This window comes from Ooceraea biroi, chromosome 6 (assembly GCF_003672135.1).
Source record: "Ooceraea biroi isolate clonal line C1 chromosome 6, Obir_v5.4, whole genome shotgun sequence".
Lineage (NCBI taxonomy): Eukaryota > Metazoa > Arthropoda > Insecta > Hymenoptera > Formicidae > Ooceraea > Ooceraea biroi.
This window is the reverse complement of record NC_039511.1, coordinates 7,157,726-7,174,353: the sequence shown is the minus strand read 5'-3', so window position 1 is coordinate 7,174,353 and position 16,628 is coordinate 7,157,726.

Here is a 16,628-nt window from a genome sequence, read left to right as displayed (position 1 = left end):
TTAGTGTTACTACAGTTGCAATTAACCATAATTTAACTTTAACTTTTGTTCAGAATCGCTCGCCAGCGTAAATTCGCAGCGAAGCGTCATCCTATATTGAATATATAGTGCATGAATGCATTAATTCTTTCAATTTAATTATGCGAGGCATACCCATTTATTTCAATTATATTAAAAGCGTTAATTCGCTTTTTCCCTTTTGAATACCATTAACAGCGACTTCATTCGCTGTGATTTATCCTTTGAAAACATTCGAGGGCGAACATTCGCTTCCATACCTGTCATATACCACGGCGTGTATAGCCGCCATTTTCTCATGCTTTAGCTCGGTATAAGAACATATATGCCTCATTACACAATTAAGTCGCATTTAATATTTAAGTGAATTAAAATCAAATCATACCATTATTTGAAGGATAATTCGATTATAAACATTAATTTAACATTTGCATTACAAGTTTATTACATTTGTGTACTTAAATCAAGTGAGCATGGTAAAAAGTTCGACTTACACTAGTGACAATAGTACGACTTACGCTAGTGACAATTACGCTAGTGACAATATTAGGGAATTGCTGACTTACCATAAGGCAGTGCATGGTGAATTAATAACTTTAATTGTGGTTACAGTATATCACTAACAAGATTTAAGTTTAATAAATCACGTAATTTTCGTTTATTGTATTGTTAAGCACGAACATAGATTCATTCGTCTGACCAATTCCTTATGCATACTACGTCTGACCATTTCATTATACATTCTACCTGATATATTCAATTTAGTCACAGGAGGTATATTTTATTTAATTAACAAATAAAGCATTACGAAATTATGAATAATAATTAATAACGAATTAGAATCAATATTAATTTGTTTTAAATCAATATTTTATTCTTCTACTCCATCACCGTGTATGAGCATAAAAGTGCTCGTCTCCTTACCTTGTGTTACATTCCACTTATAAAGTAAGGCATAGTAACCTGCCTACTTTTCTTTTGAGATATTTTATTTTATTCAATCCTTTGCATATGAGCATTATTATTGCTCATCCTTTTCATTTTTCCATTAGTAAGAGCGAAGTGACGCCCTTATTTCTATATTATACTATTGTCATACACTACAGAGCGACATTACGCTACGACTTCCTTTTCCAATATTTTCCTATTCTTATACCATAATTTTGTTGAAGAATTAAATAATAATTTAAAATCATTTTTCATTTACTAAATAATAGGGAGATATCAAGTTACAATCAATATTGATTACAATATATTTTTGACAATCACGATTTCATCACCGTAAGAGTTAATCGCAAGCTCTCTCCATTCCCGGGTAAAGTCGGTGTATACAGATTGACCCATAATCAAAAGAGAGCACCTGAAATCAGATCACCTGAGGGATAGATTTGGGACAGGTACCTGATCGTCTACATTCTCACTTCCCCGGACGTGACACTGAAACATTTTTCCGAAAAATGTCATCTTATGTCCTTAAAATGTCCTCAAAACTCATCTTGAAGATCATTTTAAGGACATAAGATGACATTTTTCGGAAAAATGTTTCAGACAAAAGTTGCATGTTTTCTCGCGTAGAATCCGAATCCGTAAAAAAAAATACCATGTCTCATTAAAAAAAAATTTCAGAATTCTAACTTCCGGTCTGAAATTTTTTCTTAATGAGACATGGTATTTTTTTATTACGGATTCGGATTCTACGCGAGAAAACATGCAACTTTTGTCTGAAACATTTTTCCGAAAAATGTCATCTTATGTCCTTAAAATGATCTTCAAGATGAGTTTTGAGGACATTTTAAGGACATAAGATGACATTTTTCGGAAAAATGTTTCAGACAAAAGTTACTTACTTTTCGATCGAGAATAAGAATCTGCAATAAAAAGTTGGGGTTTCAATTTAAGAAATTGAAGGTGATCTTCGCGTGACCTTCAAACGACTATTTAAGGTCAAACCAATGGTATCTTCTTATGTCCCCCTCGAAATCGTGACATGTCTGTCTGAAACATTTTTTCGTATCTCTTTTAGTTTTTTAAAAAATCGACTGTATAAATTAAAATGGGCCACCCTGTATAAGTTGCTAAGCCAAACCGCGAATTAATTCTGTCGTATTACGGCATACTGAGAGGAAGCTCTGCTACTCTATGGCGTGATAAGTTAGATATACGTTAAAGTTTCTTCTCTGTTCATATTTTCAATTCTTAACTATAATATTATCAGTAACATATTTTTTACGATAGTAGACATGGGTGATTATACTCCTAAAGAAATCGTCGATATGTTAGTAGTTTTCGGAGAATGTTTTGGCAATTACCGTGAAGCTGCGAGACTTTACCAAAATCGGTATCCAAACAGACGACATCCAAATAATACCGTCATTCGGAGGCTTAAGATAAGAGCCGAACAGGGTCAGTTGACTCGTCGTGACGCTAAACGTGATTCTGATGTTGATGATGTACGTGTTCTGGTTGTCTTAGCGGCTGTTTACATTAACCCTCATATTAGTACGCGCCAAATAGCTAGACAAACAGGTACACCTCAGAGAACGATTGTGAGAATTTTGAGGAAAAAGAAGCATCATCCATACCATATCACATTAACGCAGGCTCTAACTCCAAATGACATGCGACAACGTGTACTGTTTTGTCAATGGGCTAGACAGATGATTGCGCATGATGCAGATTTCTTTAAATACGTTCTATTCTCTGATGAATCGACATTTAAAGATACCGAAGAATTAAATACACATAATTGTCATTACTGGTCGGATGTCAATCCTTATTGGCATAGGCAAGTTAATAATCAACATCGTTGGAGTGTAGTAGTTTGGTGTGAAATTGTCAACGGTTATCTAATTGGTCCTTATTTTTTTTTCATCAGAATGTGACCGGACATAGCTTTCTAAAGTTATTAAGAGACCACTTACCCACTTTACTTACGAAGAAGTCGATTTGGAGACAAGGCGAAGAATGTGGATTCAGATGGATGGTGCGCCACCACATTTCGCACGAAACATAAGACATTTTCTGGATCAAAACTTCAACGGTAGGTGGATCGGACGGGGTGGTCCAATTGCATGGCCTCCTCGGTCACCAGATTTGACTTCACCTGATTTTTACTTGTGGAAGTACGTGAAAAATTTGGTGTTCGAACGGGAACCGACGACAAGGGAAGACATGATCGAACGAATTCGAATGGCTTGTAGAGCAATACCAAGGGCTGTCTTACTTCGAACGGTCGAACACTTCGCAAAGAGAATCAGGTTATGCATTCGAGCCAACGGGGATAGCTTTGAACAGCTTTTCCGATAGATGCTGAGAAACAGTTATCAAGCACCTAGAATCGCGAGAGGCTAAGGGACTCGCATAACTCAAGCACCCCGAATCGCGAGAGGCTAGGGCACTCGTGTAAATCAAGCACCCCGAATCGCGAGAGGCTAGGAGACTCGCGTTAATCAAGCACCCCGAAGGAAACAGAAACCTACTACGTCCACGCCGTTGTTCCGGGGTAGCGCTAAAAGTAGGATAGTTGATAGAACGGTACACTTTGGGTAATGCAAATGCCGGCAGTACTGTAACTTGTAGTTCGCATAACTCGAATAATATTTAACGATAAAATACTTTATTATAATTTTTTGAAAAGCTCTCGAGGTAAGCTGCAGGACTGTATAATGAGCAATAAAGGGATCCATTAAAAAAAAGTTAACCTTTACATAACCTTGACAGGTGCACCCAAGGTCAAATCAGTGGCAGCATCTTATGTCCCCCTTGAAGTCATAAAACTTTTGTAAGAAACATTTTTCGATACAAGATTTGGTTTATGTGTATACTTAAATTATAAAACAGTATACTTTGGAACGCTGTAACTCACTGAAAAATGGTTCAATTGCGAAAAACAAAAAACCGTTGTATTCGTCTCATTATCAGCTACAACTTTCACTTAGAGAGAAAAATCAACTTCCATTTAAAATAATGACCGCCATAATGAAATCTCTAAAGTGGCGCCATCTACAATTAAATTAATAATGCTATCATCTTGCCCCCTTCGAACCAAACGACTTTTGTTTGAAACATTTTTCGATACAAGATTTGGTTTTCGAGAAAAATCAATGCGTTACTTAAAATGGCTCACCCTGTATATCATTTGAGCAGTAGTATAAAATGCCGTCACTTTGCCAGCGTCACTCTAGTACGTTACACTGTCTTATCCTGTACTATTATCAGTGTGAATTATTAATAGTTACGAGTAGTAGGTATGTATTGATATTTTGAAAATGTCTACTAATCTTTATGTTTTTTTTACAATTTTACAATTTTATTATTTTTTGTCAAATATAATATAAATTTATATTAGTTATGTTTTTCTTACAGTATAGCAAAGATATTTCTTGGTACTTCGGATCTTTTGTAGAAAATATGTAGAAAATACGCAGACGTTTATTTATTACGTTATTTAACTTCTTTATTAAAACAGACCTTCCTTGAAAAACAAAGATTTTAAAAAAGGTACACAATACTATGTATGCTTGTTATTAAAATGAGAATAAAATAAAATATTTATTTAAATGCCATATTATAATGTAAATACAATAAAATGTGTTACTATTCTTTAAGCACGATTATTAATTATGCTTTAAACATGTATGCATGTATGTACGTAATTTATTATGTATAATTTTAAAGCAAAATGCAATTCAATCCGAGAAACGTCATAATACTGCTGTTTAATGCTGCTACTTTTAATTTGTCACAAACTCCTGTTACAAATGAGGAAATGGAAGTAAAAGAGAAAATAGAAAACGTCATACTTCTAGATTTAGAAATCAACCTTCATTCACGAGATGCCATTTTAGAATTACAATCATTAACACATTTTCAATTTGCATCACCAAGATTTAGAAATGTATTTAAATATGCATGGTATAAAAGCGGTTATATAGAACATAGACCAGCGGAATTTGAAACGCCAATTGACTTTTGTTTTAAAAAAAATTTTAAACCGACATGCGATGTTTGCGGCGGCATTGCTATAATTACTTGCGCATGGTGTAAGAAATCTCTTTGTATACAACATTTCTTTCATGACCATCATCTTTGTTATAATTTTGACCCATAAATATTTACATTATTCCAAATTGTATTAACAATTTGTTTTATTTGTAATTTTGTTTCAATATTGTTACACAATACATTATATTACATATTATAACAAAATTGTTTATTTTCATCAATAAAAACATTGATAAAATATAATTTAATAAACAAATATATAATATAATATATGTGTGTTTATTTATATTTTTCCCTTATACTATTCCTCGACCAAACTAGAAGATAGGTGCAGACTTCCATTACCAGGGATCTCACAGCACATGCCTGTACTTCCTTGTCATTACCGTACTCCTTTTACAATTAGTTGCAAACTAAAATTGTAAGTTAAAATTGTAAAAAAATTATTATATTTTGATACATATTACTTTTTTATTTTATTATTTAAATTATATAAGTATTTAAAGTTTAGTTACCTTTCTTGAAAAAAATCTTAATTTTCATTTACGTATTATTCATCCTGACTCATCGATGACTTTCATCTCTACTATCTCTATTACGTATAAATTCTAAACGATTTCTTAACTGTCCAATATCTCTGCTATGCTCTCCAGCATTATGAACAGATCTGATCTTTGTTCTATTTTCTAATAAACATTTTAATAAATATTCTCTGCCATAATGCTGCTCTTGCCCATTAATAGCAAAAGGTCGTACAAAACATACTGCGATAATAGTACACGATAAGACAATATAACGTACTAGAATGACGCTGGCAAAGTGACGGCATTTTATGCTACTGCTCAAATGATATATATATATATATATATATATATATATGTCTACATTATCTATTTCATATCACTTACAATGTTCTTGTATTGTTCTATTACAATTCAATTTTTCCACCTATTTCATCTTTTCCGTAGATTTTAAATTAAAGTTATAGAAATAGCTGCGATCTATGATGTCTTAAGATATTAATATTATTTCTACCTAAAACAATAAGTAATAAATAAGTGCAACATGTAATGTATACATTTATCCGTCTATTGTTATTAATGAAGGAAGCATCTAAAATTAGTCTGTCTCGCCGCATAGTAATCTGTTACACGATGCATTCAACTTGGCTTTTGACATATTAAAGTTCTTTTTTGTTCGTTACGAAATATGTTTTACCAGTTATGATGTAGTCATCCGTTATTAAGAGAAGATGCGGACAAAATGTGTTGCGTAAAGAAATCGGTCACATGGACGGGCACAAATAGCGTATATACGAAGGCGTTTGTAATTAATTCTCGAAAATGATTTCTCGGAACGCAACTTTATTATACATGGTTGAATTCGTAAAAAAATAAGCTTTCTATTGGTGATAAAAATATTTCAAAATTCAGAAAAAAGTGATGAGTGGTGGGGGTATTTTGAAAAATAAAAAACTAAAAAATGTTTTTCCTTATTCTCTTTTAAAATACTCTCAAAGCCATTCATTTTTTTATTGGAAAACAATTTTTCTATCTTTAATAGTTTCCAAGATATTCGCCTCGAAAGATAAACACCGACTTTTTCAAAGGGGTGTTTAACCCCCTAAAAGTGAGTTAGGGCACGTATAAAAAAATACGTGTCCCTTATTTTGAGCTGGAAAACAACATATTCAAAGCTCATGAAAATCGGAGGGGGACACTTCCGCACCTTTTCGCGTCGTGCTGATGATTTTCAGCAGTTCTAACGATAGTTCTCGACAGTTCTGCAAGAGTTCTATGCAATAGAATTACTTTCAAGAAGAGTTAATTATCGTTAGAACTGCTGAAAATCATCAGCACGACGCATTTTCACTAACAAGGGAACATCGTGATAGTGTTGATCGATTTTGAAATGAAACTTTTTTAAACTGATTAAAACATGGTTATAAATCAGTCTGACATGGTTGAAAGTTCTGCAAAATGGAAGAGGTTTCAGAATTCTGATTCAAGGTCCCGAGGCAAGGGAGCCTGCTGTCCAAAAATGACAAGAGTTTTAAAGAAATTTTTTAGTCGTTACAATTAATGTGGACATTTGTGAGAAGACAGTGATCAAAATAATAGTATTTTTGACAATGTGCACAGCGGAAATCAGACATCGCTGTGCACCCATCATCATAACACTGGCAAGGGCTCTCCAGATCAAAGCAGTATTGCACTGGGGTTTTCTCAACAATCGGTGACTCGGTGATTCGTGACTGTGATGTCCACATTAATTCTAATGAATAAAAAGTTTCTTTAAAACTCTTGTGGTGATCAAAATAAAATCTGTACAGTGAAATCTGTTACACTGGCTCCGGCGGGGCTGGGCCCCGCCCTCCCGTGAAGCGAGCTAAAAACGAACGTATGTGTCCGGAGCTCCAGTTTCGGAAAATATAACCTAACCCAAACCTATTTCTGATTTAAAGCTAAAATTCCATCAAATATACTCTTTCGTAAACGTATATGATATCGTAAAATTATGCTGTATTTATTACACTTTTTTGTTAATAACTTTTTAACAAACAACGAGTGAAGGGTGAAAACCTAGTGCGAGTTATTCGGGAAGGTGACCTTTGTAATATATGTCAAACTCAAGTCCTTGCTTCGCGTGGACAGCTGAAAATTCGTGCAAAATTATTAAACTTCTTTTGTTAATAACTTTTTAATAAACAACGAGCGACGGATAAAACCTTTTGAAGGTCACTCAGGAGGGTAACTTCTATAATATATGTCAAGGTCAAGGTCATCGGGGCGGTCTCCGTTATTGTCAATATTTACCGACAGTGCCGATTATGTCGATGGGGCAGCCTATCGACAGATGAGTCATCTAACAGATGAGGATTAATTCGCTTTCATATTATAGTATCAGACAATATGCACAATATGCAGTTATTGAGTACAGCGCAACTGCAGAGAAATAATGCAACACCTACTTACAGCGCGGCGCCTTTAGCACCATGTTTTCATCTCGTTTTCTCAAAAAGTGAATCGTGGAAACATAATAGTATTATATATGGTTGGATTTGGCATTCCATGCTCTTCAATTTTTGTTTTTACCAAGTTCTTAAAGTCTGCAAAAATAAGGGGTGCGGGTGGGGGTAAATTAAAAAATTTGACATTTCGAAAAATGTGAATACACCGTTGTAAAGAGTATAAAATACTATAAAACTTTTGTATAAAACATTTTTTCATATATCTTATATTTTCAAAGATATTCGCTAAAAATGAAAAAATTCATTATTTTCAAGGGGCTGTTTTAACCCCTAAACGGTGAAATACGCTGCTAAAAAAATAGGGGTCTAATATTTTTCGATGCTCTACAACATATCCAACGCCCATCAAAATCGGTGAGGGACAGTTGTGTTCCCTTGTAAGAAAGTTTCATTTCAAAATCGATCAACACTCACGATGTTCCCTTGTCGTGTTGAACGCAGATATAACAAATTATTCAAAAATTGTTAATTGGTGGAATATCGATCTGAAATTGTATATATGTGTGAATCTCGGTTAGAACTATCGGGAACTATAGTCAAAAATAATTTTCCACACGTTTTAGTACTTTAGAGGGGAGAGTGTCGTGCTAGATTCACAAAGTTAGCACATTTTTTTAATTTTGATTTTTCAATAGAAGGAATGCGGAACTCTTTTTAATTTTTATCGAGAACTGTAGAACTATGAAAAGTGCTATTAGAACTTTTAATATTTTTTCGATATTGGTAGAACGTCGTGCCAGTTTCACAGACGACATTTTTATTGTGTCATTGTATTATATATAACTACAAAAATGCATGATATCTCGATAAAATTACCTTTTTAAAAAAAAAAGTAAAAAAAGGCGCCAAGTATGCGCGTGGTATGTGCTCGAAAAAACCAATGTGGTAGTTTCTTTAACTTTCGAAAAAGAACTCTACAAAACTAATGATATCTTTCAAACCCGAAGTTCTTTCAAAAATGAACTCTACAAAACTAATGATATTAACAAATTGCGCCAACTACAATGGGTATTTATTCAAACCAGAAAATCTATTACTTTTTATTATTACTCTTTGGCCGATTTATTATTACGCTCTTCTACGTTTGGTGTCTTTTGGCCAATGGAACGCATCTGATTTACATGTTTTTTCCATATACGGCCATCGCCTAACCTGATCTTATAATGTAACTTGCCTACTCTTTGCAATACTGTGCCAAATTTCCATTTGAAATTTGTTGAATAATTCCTGCCTGCTACTCTCTCTCCGCACGTAAAAATTTTTACATGTATATTTGTGTTATTTGTTACATTGTCTGTTTGCTTATTCGGTATCATTAAATCTAACCGAGTGTGTAAATTTCTACCTAAAAACATTTCTGCCGGTGACTTTTTTGTAGTTGCATGCGGCATAATTCTGTACTGTAATAATAACTGAACAAAATTATCTTTTTTAAAAAAGGTACAAAAAAAGCGCCAAGTATACGCGGGCGAAGAAAAAAGAACTTTACGTTTTTCGTTCAAGAAAGAACTCTACAAAAGTGATGCTATCAAATAATTGTGCCAATTATGAAAATGGATATTTATGCATTCAGAAAATCTATTATTTTATTATTATTTATACTACATACAGACACATGCATATATACGTACATGATATTGATTACGAATGCGGAAGAATTATTTCAATACAAATAAGTATTTTTTCAAAATACTTGGCGCTGTGCTGCTAAACCGAATCAGTATGTTAATTAGTAGGGGAAGGTTGCCGATATTGTACCGGTTCCTAAATTGTACCGTTTCTATATTTCATACAATCCGAAGGCCTAGCGCCATCTGTGTACTATGCGAGGTTCACCTCACGCCATAAGGTTAGTACACGGAAGCGGACGTTAGTCCATGAAAATATTTGTTTAAAACGATCAAATAAAGGTTTTTCTGGTTTTAGAAGTAAGTTTTACCCACTTTTACATAAGACATTTAAAAAGTTTCAATATGTGTATTAATTATAAATAAATAATAAATAAATAAAAATATTAAATAAATAAAAATATTTATAAAAATAAATAATAAAAAAGAACTAGAGTTAATGCAAGCTTCCATAACTGAAACGAAAAAGCGCGCAGTAAAACGAAAACTTGCACTTTCTGATCTTCAGAAGCCAAGCACTTCGAAAACTCCAACTGTCGATGTTCAAAAATGGTACTGTCATATTTGTAAGGAATGTGTCGTGGAAGACATGATTCGGTGCACAAATTGTCAAAATTGGGTACACGAATATTGTGCTTGTCACGTCCGGGGAGGTGAGAACGTTGCTAACCTGGTTTCTGTGCTAACCTAGCCCTCGATAGTTTAACATCAGATACTCTCTTTTGATTTAGGGTCAATCTGCATACACCGACTTTACCCGAGAATGGAGAGAGTTTGGATCAACTTATAATGATGACGAGGTTATCTTTCAGAATTGAACTATGAATGTATAATTGTTGATTAATAAAATATAGTCTATGACTCTATGATGCTACTATTATTTATTACTATGTATTAAATCTAGGTAATAACGACAGAGGAAAATAATAAACATAACTGGTACTAACCAAATAATTAAATAGTATAACTCAAGTAGTAACTAACCTTATATTCACTCTTCTGGTCCACGCTTAAAGCGGGTGAACGCTTTTGAGTGATTGAGTCAGTTCGTAAGTTTAACCAAAATTAGGGAGGTGTAAATAAAATATTGATTATTAAATGATTATAACTTTATTCTTCAGTAGTTGGTTTCAACTCTTCTGGAATTTCGTGTGTTACAGTGGTGTTATTGGCATTGTCGATTAAGGTTACCCGAACAAATCTCTCTAATTGCATGAAGTATGAGTTTATTATTGGATCAGGTCGGGGATTCTGAATCAACTCTATTTCCTCAATAAATTCTATGTCAGATTCATCGCAAGTTAAATTGATAATTTCAGATTCCTCAGTAATAGGTTGAGATAAATATCCTGTTCCTGGATCCTCAGATTCAGCGGATGTATCGTCGCTTCCCGAAGGAGTATGTTGAGGAAAGTTACTGTTGGTAAGCGACGAAATTAAGGGCACCTCTTTGCCCTCAGTTGAGGTCGAAGGGACCTGATTAATGTTCCGCTCCGAATGTTGTTCAGTTTTATTAAGATTTTCCAAAAACCTTGCAAATTGTTCTCGGTGTAATTTTTGGAGGTATTCAATTCTTTCCTTTTTTCGGCGTCCAGCTCTATGGCGCCTTTTCTTTACCATCTACATAAAAACAATATTTTTAATGTACTTAGAGCACTTTTTGCTCCTTAAAGCGAGTAAACACTTAAGTACCTACCCTTATTCCAAAATTGTTTTCCATAACCACGATAAGTTTTCTAGATATTTTCCCTCTTTAATTCTAAATATAATAATAAAAAGATTACAAATAAATACTGGTTCAAAAGTTATTAATAGCGTATATTATACTATGTTCCTTGAGAATTAATAATAGTAATAATCTAAGGTTATTACTCAAGAGTAGTAATATAAAAAAAAATAATCCTGGAACAATCTGTAGCTCGGAAATGGATTAATGAAATGGATTACAGCAAATATTGCTGTGATTGCTTGGTGAAAACAAAATATAGGTAGTATAAGTATATAGGCGTACTAAAATATTTATTTCACACTTCAAAGTTCCAAATTTGGAACCTTATATTCTTTATTGTTGGATTAACGGTAAAATAAGTGGTATAAACTAATAAAATCGTATCGTAGACGGACAACTTCAAGTAGTATAAGTAAATTAATAAAAAGTTGTAATGCAAGCGGATTAAACCCCCAACAATATAAGGGTAAATAGTACAAGTAAATAAGTAGTATGAATTAAATTAACGTAATGCTACAAGCGAATTAAACGCTTGATATAATAACTTATAAGTAAAATAATAGTGATATGAATCAATGACAAAGATATATCGCAGGCGGATAAACGCCGATTGGTATAGGTAGGAAAAGAAAAAATGAATAAGTAGTACAACTCAATGAAAGATTTATATCATAAGCGAAGTAAACGCTTAGTAGCGTACTTATAGGTAATACTAATATTCTAAGGATAATTAAAAATTGTATCATAAGCGAAATGGACGCTTAATAATATAACTGTAAGTAGTAACGGATCAACAAATAAAATAATAAGGAGTGAAATAATAAGGAATTATGCTGATAATACGAGCAAATTGATGCTAGTAGTGTAGTCATAAATGGTATCGCCTAGTGGTAATATAGCTGGAAATAGTATAAATAAAATTAAACTAAAACAAGTCGGACTATCAGCGGATAAACGCCAAGTAAAATAAGGAAAGGTAGTATAAATCTTTTAAAGAATATTTTAAGGATCATATAAATGAATAATTAATTAAGGTAAAGAGGGTACAAAAGTTATAAAATAAATGATGAATTAATAAGTAAACTGTCACTGAATGTAGATATAATATAATTGTGTTACAGAGAGATTGAATACAAATGTCGTATGAATATAAAATAAAGTCGTATGAGTTTTTAAACAACAATTAAGAATAGTGGGTATACAATAAGAATTCAAACTTGGTACAAATCTACTCACAAGTGTTCGCAGGAATCTGGACCCTCAGGCCAGAAAGCACTTAACAAGCAGCAGCGAGAAATAATTGTTAAACAAACTCCACTGATTCTAAATTAGGTTGATGCTTTAGTAGCGACGTATTGCTATAAAGCGAAGTGACGAAAGTAATGATCAAGTAATAAGTGACCCTCTCTTGCTGCTGCACCAAGTCTTATACTAAAATTTTAGGACTGAGTCCCTGTCGCTCGAGAGGGGGTTACAAAAAGTGGGGACCTTATAATTAAATGCAAAGTTACAATAGTAGGGAGGCTACCCCTTGATCGCTGATTGGTTCCACGCTCTTAAAATTATTAATGGTGGGATCGAGACCTTGTAAAGTCTGGTGGGGACGATGAGCTCAATGCTTTGGTTAGATAAAATTATTTTTCTCCCAATGTTCAACATAAAATTCTCAGTACGAATTTATCGCATGAGCTGTTGGGACTTATGGTCAACAGAAATTTCTCCGTACTAAATAATCAGAACATCCGGTATGACTTTCAGACAACTAAAATTTAACGATTAAATTTATCGAAGAGACTGTTATGTCTTTTGATTAAGACAGTGGACACCGATTATTACTTTAATCTGACGTCAATAAATCGCCGCCTTAAGAATTAATATTTCATGGTTCGCGTCCCGTTAATTATTTTTTTCTTTTTTTTCTTTTATTTTAATATTAAAAGTCTTTAATAAACCAATAAAATCAATATATCTAGTTTAAAACATGAATATTGCATGATTACTATTAAAAATATAAAGAAATATAAAGTATTAGTAACAGGAGCACATAGCAAGTAAGGAAGTAAAGCCTCGAGTTTAATATATCGCGCCCCGTTAATTAAATTTTTTTCTTTTATTTTAAGATTAAAAATCTTTAATAAATCTATAAAGACAATATTATCAAATTTTAAATGCGAATATTGCATGATTAATATTAAGATATGAAAAAATATAAAGGTAACCTTATATGGTAGTAATACAAATCAACCAATAATGATACAAATTATAAGTGATATTTTCTGTTAATAAAATAATCTTCAATTAACATCTTGTCCACTGTATTATTCAATCCTAACAAATGAAATATTAAAATTATTAGTTTAACCTAAATTTCCACAACCTTATGCATTAATTATTTATAAGGTCCCTTGTACCTCTGGATAATAATTTAATGTATTCAGTTAATTACTAATTGAGTAACCTTGTGTATTATACTTTAACGCACTATTGTAATGTTTCTTATTAATAATAATTATTCATATACCTTAACCTATTGATTAGTTGTTATATTAATGCTAGTCATTATAATATCTTCCATTAAATAAAACAATGAATTAGTAATTCAATACAAGTAATATTAAAATAATTAATAACATTGCAATTTAATGCATTATAATTGTTTCTTACTTCACAAATTAGCAACTTAATGTTACAAAGCGTATGAAGTCCCTTAACCGCTTTAAAGTGTTTGAAACATTACAAAGCGTACGAAATGTTGTAAACGCTATGTGGTCCATACAAAATAACTAAATGCTTAAGTTTACAATTTAACGCATCATTATAATGTTCTTTATTCTACGATTAATAATCATTCATATATTTTAACTGAGTAACTAAATGTTATATGAATTTTAATGATGGTATAGTTAAATAATTACTCTTATTAAATGAATAATGAACCATAATGCCACAGCGAGCTAATAACTAATAATGTAATAATCAAATGCCTATATTAAATGTTTTCGCAATTGGTTTTTCGTTATTCATAGTTAATTATTAATTAATTAATTGATTTTAACTTAATTTGTTTAAATCCATATAACCTTTAACTACTGATAATTTATTAAAATCTTTTACACCAAACGTAAAATAAAAATAATGTATATTGGTTACTGAATAGTGACTTTTCGATTTTTGCAATATCTTGTGAAGTAATGTTAAATAATGTTAAAACGAAAATTTTTCCACCGGTACCATCAGGCTGGCCAAAAATGGTGCTCAATGAGAATTGTTGGTCATTTCTAAATTAATGAGTTTTTCATAAATTTGATGGTACCGTTGAGTTCCTCTTATTACCCACAATAACGCTATATAATTATAAAAAATTATTTCCCAACGGTTAAGATTTTCATTGCTTAGTTAACAAATAAAAATTTTGACAATTTTAAAATTCCAAATTCCTACGGTTCTTCGATATGATCCATGGACCATTATTATATACTTTTTATTCATCTAACCTTATTCCTTCAATTATTATAAACAATAACCTATGGTTTTTTCATAACAAATGCACTCAGATGTTCTATTCATTGTTGTTATACTCGCAGATGACTATATAATCGTATAATTAAATATATCATAAATGTGATTGTTATTATAAAATTTGTTTGTTTATAACAAATGTTTATTATATTTAAAAAATTTAATTTGTCCCTATATTTAATTGATCTCCTTAATGTAACAGTGTACATAAAATATATTGTTATAAGGACGCCCTAAATTATTTATATGTATATAGTATGTCCAACAGCTAACGTTATGAAATATCCAAAAATTACTACAATTACAGTATTAAAACGTATTATAATGGCTTTTTAGTGGATTTTCGTTTTTATGCATGTTTTTATGGTTTTTTCATTCTTTTATATATATATAAGTCTCTTCCCGTTCATAAAAGGCTACTACGTAACTTAGGTAATAACTATAATTCTAAATTTAGTATATTGTATTGGTTTTACTTGTTTATGTGTTTTTTGGATTTTTCCTTTTTCCCTCTTAACTATTGATTAGCAACATTAATAAAATAAAATAATAATATGTTCGATATAATAGTTGGTACATATCGAAGGTCGGTAATTGGTTAAGTAGTGAATATGCGTTTGCCGGTAACCTGTCTTATATGGTTATACATTGTCGGTAACAACTTATGATGTACTTTGGTTGACGATAAGTGTCAATGGTAAGTTATAATATTAACAATATGTTGGTAGTTTATACTGTAATTCTAGCGATTAATTCATAAATGCGTTGAATAACCAAAAATAAAATTTTTAAAGTTATTGGACATCGCAGGATGTCACATGCTAACACTATTCCCGGAAAAGACTACATCTGTGACTTTTGTTCTCTATAGAAAGCAGTTCATTTGTTTTCTTTTGTTACCAATATTAATTTTTTGTTTTAATTGAAAAACAGATTTTTGTTTAATAGTTCTTTATTTCTTAGTTTTTAATAATAAAAAATCTTTCATTTCATTTTTCCCTTGTTGCCTATCCTTGTTTTTTTTTAAAAAAAAATTTTTCCTTTTTCATTATTAAAAACTAAGAAATAAAGAACTATTAAACAAAAATCTGTTTTTCAATTAAAACAAAAAATTAATATTGGTAACAAAAGAAAACAAATGAACTGCTTTCTATAGAGAACAAAAGTCACAGATGTAGTCTTTTCCGGGAATAGTGTTAGCATGTGACATCCTGCGATGTCCAATAACTTTAAAAATTTTATTTTTGGTTATTCAACGCATTTATGAATTAATCGCTAGAATTACAGTATAAACTACCAACATATTGTTAATATTATAACTTACCATTGACACTTATCGTCAACCAAAGTACATCATAAGTTGTTACCGACAATGTATAACCATATAAGACAGGTTACCGGCAAACGCATATTCACTACTTAACCAATTACCGACCTTCGATATGTACCAACTATTATATCGAACATATTATTATTTTATTTTATTAATGTTGCTAATCAATAGTTAAGAGGGAAAAAGGAAAAATCCAAAAAACACATAAACAAGTAAAACCAATACAATATACTAAATTTAGAATTATAGTTATTACCTAAGTTACGTAGTAGCCTTTTATGAACGGGAAGAGATCTTTAATTTTATTATTTTTTATATATTTAGTTATTAATTCTTTAAGAAATGAATATTATATTATTTTTTTTT